Source organism: Micrasema longulum, unplaced genomic scaffold, assembly GCF_059751315.1.
Source record: "Micrasema longulum isolate JH-2025_06_02 unplaced genomic scaffold, ASM5975131v1 h1tg001031l, whole genome shotgun sequence".
NCBI classification, from domain to species: Eukaryota; Metazoa; Arthropoda; class Insecta; order Trichoptera; family Brachycentridae; genus Micrasema; species Micrasema longulum.
In genome coordinates, this window is record NW_028278219.1 from 27501 (window position 1) to 31834 (window position 4334).

General features: G+C 55.1%; 2 non-coding genes and 1 pseudogene across 2 annotated transcripts in view; all 3 read right to left on the bottom strand.

Annotated features, from left to right (window-relative positions):
• LOC148277457 (large subunit ribosomal RNA) overlaps nt 1–2206 on the bottom strand; it is a 4049-nt gene extending 1843 nt beyond the window's left edge. The window contains exon 1 of the ribosomal RNA XR_015823465.1: nt 1–2206. This exon is cut by the window's left edge and continues 1843 nt beyond it. This is a non-coding gene — a ribosomal RNA (large subunit ribosomal RNA).
• Nucleotides 2207–2535: 329 nt separating this feature from the next.
• On the bottom strand, nt 2536–2697 carry LOC148277458 (5.8S ribosomal RNA). The gene has a single exon (XR_015823467.1). It is a non-coding gene; the product is annotated as a 5.8S ribosomal RNA (ribosomal RNA).
• Nucleotides 2698–2984: 287 nt separating this feature from the next.
• On the bottom strand, nt 2985–4334 carry LOC148277459 (small subunit ribosomal RNA; annotated as a pseudogene; the record flags this gene model as incomplete).

Below are 4334 nucleotides of genomic sequence, written 5' to 3' on the forward strand. Positions count from 1 at the left end.
ACCGCCGCATCGGCGATGCTCTTCGCGTCCCGAGCCCTATCTCCCCGCTATGGGATTCCAGGGCGCTCGAACGCTCAGGCAGAAAAGATAACTCTCTCCGGATCTCCCGTCGGCGTCTTCAGGCCACTTTGGGTTACCCCGACGAACTCTCTTGCGAGGGAACGATTTTTAAGACGGTTCCGCAGCCGGGTTCCGGAACTGCAACCGGATTCCCTTTCGCCCGACGGGTGTGATATTATTATAATATAACTTTACACCATCATCAACATCGGATTTCTCCTAGGGCTTAGGATCGACTAACTCGCGTGCAACGGCTGTTAACGCGAAACCCTTCTCCACATCAGCCCTCAAGGACCTCGCTTGAGTATTTGCTACTACCACCAAGATCTGCGCCGACGGAGGCTCCAGGCGGGCTCACGCCCAGACCCTTCTGCGCGCACCGCCGCGGCCATCCTACTCGTCGCGGCTTCAAAACGATCGCACGGCACGAGACCGCACGAACGTCCCGCTTGCCTGCGACGGTCGAGTATAGGCTGAACGCTACAGCGCCATCCATTTTCAGGGCTGGTTGCTTCGGCAGGTGAGTTGTTACACACTCCTTAGCGGATTCCGACTTCCATGGCCACCGTCCTGCTGTCATGAGCGACCAACGCCTTTTATGGTCTCCGATGAGCGTTCATTGGGCGCCTTAACTCGACGTTTGGTTCATCCCACAGCGCCAGTTCTGCTTACCAAAATTGGCCCACTTGGCACTCCCATCCGAGCTCCTACTTCATCTTCGAGCAAGAAGGAGATCTCACCCATTTAAAGTTTGAGAATAGGTTGAGGCCATTTCGGCCCCAATGCCTCTAATCATTCGCTTTACCGGATGAGACTGTCAGAATGGCGGAATAAATTCCGTCATGTTTCTCGAGCGCCAGCTATCCTGAGGGAAACTTCGGATGGAACCAGCTATTAGATAGTTCGATTAGTCTTTCGCCCCCTATACCCAGTTCGGACGATCGATTTGCACGTCAGAATCGCTTCGGTCCTCCATCAGGGTTTCCCCTGACTTCGACCTGACCAGGCATAGTTCACCATCTTTCGGGTCCCAGCGTGTACGCTCTCAGTGCGTCTCGATAATCGCACGGGGGCTTTCTCGAAACGCCTCGGGAATGCGGCGGGGCGTCTGACGACGCCCGCGCATCTTCCCTGCGGCCGGCTCGAGGCCGACCTTTCACTTTCATTTCGCCTCTGGGTTTATCAGTGTTCCCGATGACTCGCGCACATGCTAGACTCCTTGGTCCGTGTTTCAAGACGGGTCCTGTGAGTGCCCAAAACAAAACCACCGCCGACCGGGACGCGTCCCGTCCGAGAGCGCGCCACTAGCCACGGACATCCGAAACGCGACACCCGCGACGCACTGGGCGCCGGGGGCCACGAGAAGGAAGCCGCTGTGACGCGACGGACGCCCTCCGAAGGGGCGGACGCGATCCTCGTTCTCTACCGTCGCTTTAAAACTCGCCCCGGCCGTGGACGCCGCGGCTCCGCCCCGCAGAGCGAGGCGGGACAGCCGCACGGCGCATTCGACCGAGGCGCAACGGGTCGCGGTGTTATACTGAGAGAGAAGTGCACGCGCTCCGGGAGCCCGGCTGCGCACCCGGACACCCCCCGCCCCGACAACGAGTGCCGAAGGGCGGAGGTGTGCGCCGGGACGCGGGCTCCGACGGAAGACACGATGAATCTCTCCGTTCGCTCGTTTGAGTTCCACAGGTTTACCCCTGAACGGTTTCACGTACTCTTTAACTCTCTCTTCAAAGTTCTTTTCAACTTTCCCTCACGGTACTTGTTCGCTATCGGTCTCGTGGTAGTATTTAGCCTTAGATGGAGTTTACCACCCACTTAGGGCTGCACTCTCAAGCAACCCGACTCTGGGGAGAGAGACCGTCGCGGCCGGCTACCGTCACCACGGGCCTGGCACCCTCTGCGGGTAAGCGGGCCCCGTTCAAGATGAACTTGGACAGGCAGCCGTGACTAATGACCGCGCGTGTATATATTACTCTCCTCCCTAACGCTACATTTCCCGGCGGCCCGCCTGGGCCGCAGGATTCAGCGCTGGGCTCTTCCCGTTTCGCTCGCCGCTACTCGGGGAATCCTCGTTAGTTTCTTTTCCTCCGCTTACTGATATGCTTAAGTTCGGCGGGTGATCTCTCCTGATTTGAGGTCGACAACAAAAAAAAAATTCATATATATATATATATAAATATACATATATATGAATAATGTAAACGCTCTCCGGTTTCGCACGGTACCCGCGCGCGACGCAGAGCGCGAAGAAACGCCCCCGCGCGCCGGCCCGTGAGGACCGGCGGCGGGTTTCACAGCGTCGTCGCTAGCTCGAAAAGCGTCTCGGGGGGACCGAGAGAGCGCGCCAAGTCAAATTTAACCGGACGTCCGTCCGGCGCTCGCGCGCCGGCGGACGACAGACCGGCAACACTCTCGCCGAATCTTCTCTCCGAAGAGAGAAGACGGCGAAGTCTGGTCGCATTGTGCGCGCGACCCTCAAACAGGAGTGGTCCGTCGACAAACTAAGTCTTGCTCGGACCGCAATGTGCGTTCGAAATGTCGATGCTCATGTGTCCTGCAGTTCACACTCTGACGCGCATTTAGCTGCGTTCTTCATCGACCCACGAGCCGAGTGATCCGCCGTTCAGGGTAATAGTGTTTTATGATATATATATATATATATATATATTGTTTATCGGTTGCGTTTTTTTTCTTTTTTCTCTATCGGAAAAAAAATTACATTTTTCACAGAATATAGCCGGACGCGGGAATCGGGCCGACAGACCCGCCTCCCGCGACACCGGCAGTCCGCGGTTCGCGGCGGCGCCTAGGGCGAAATTCCGCCGCAGTGTTTGCTTATTTTGCGCTCTGCGCGTGTGTATAAATATATTTATACTATATAAAAGAATGAAAATTCATTTTATATTATATTTCACAGGAAATGATCCTTCCGCAGGTTCACCTACGGAAACCTTGTTACGACTTTTACTTCCTCTAAATGATCAAATTCGGTCAAACTTTCCGACGCGTCGGATGCCCGAGACGAGCTTCCGCGCACCAGTCCGAAGACCTCACCAAATCATCCATCGGTAGTAGCGACGGGCGGTGTGTACAAAGGGCAGGGACGCAATCAACGCGAGCTGGTGACTCGCTTTTACTAGGAATTCCTCGTTCATGGGGGAGAATTGCAAACCCCAATCCCTATCACGAAGGGGTTTCATCGGGTTACCCGGGCCGTTAGGCCAAGGAGGACACGCTGATCCCTTCAGTGTAGCGCGCGTGCGGCCCAGGACATCTAAGGGCATCACAGACCTGCTATTGCTCAATCTCGTGCGGCTATATATACCGCCGGTCCCTCTAAGAAGATTTTCATTGTACGCCGGTAGTGAAGACCGCGAAACACACTTCCGCGACGCGAACGCCGCAAGATGCGCGCCCGCGGACTCCTGTGATACCGGTTGCACGTCTATTTAATAGGCTAGAGTTACGTTCGTTACCGGAATTAACCTGACAAATCGCTCCACCAACTAAGAGCGGCCATGCACCACCACCCACCGAATCGAGAAAGAGCTGTTAATCCGTCAATCCTTCCAGTGTCCGGGCCTGGTGAGTTTTCCCGTGTTGAGTCGAATTAAGCCGCAGGCTCCACTCCTGGTGGTGCCCTTCCGTCAATTCCTTTAAGTTTCAGCTTTGCAACCATACTCCCCCCGGAGCCCGAAAGCTTTGGTTTCCCGGGAGCTGCCCACCGGGTTAAAATTATGAAACTTCGGCGGATCGCTGGCTGGCATCATTTATGGTTAGAACTACAGCGGTATCTAATCGCCTTCGAACCTCTAACTTTCGTTCTTGATTAATGAAAACACCTTTGGCAAATGCTTTCGCTTTAGTCCGTCTTGCGACGATCCAAGAATTTCACCTCTAACGTCGCAATACGAATGCCCCCAGTTGTCCCTATTAATCATTACCTCTGGTATCAGAAAGCCAACAAAACAGAACCGAGGTCCTATTCTATTATTCCATGCGTACAATATTCAGGCAAGTGTTAGCCCGCTTTGAGCACTCTAATTTGTTCAAAGTAAACAGCCGCGACGGCCCGCCTCGGCGCGCGGCCGCCCGCGAGGACGACCGCAACACACTGGCGGTGGACGCACCGGCGAGAAGCCCCGCAGACGTGCCTGTCGTACCGCATTCGGTAGACCGACACCGCAGGACACAATTTCAACTACGAGCTTTTTAACCGCAACAACTTTAGTATATGCTATTGGAGCTGGAATTACCGCGGCTGCTGA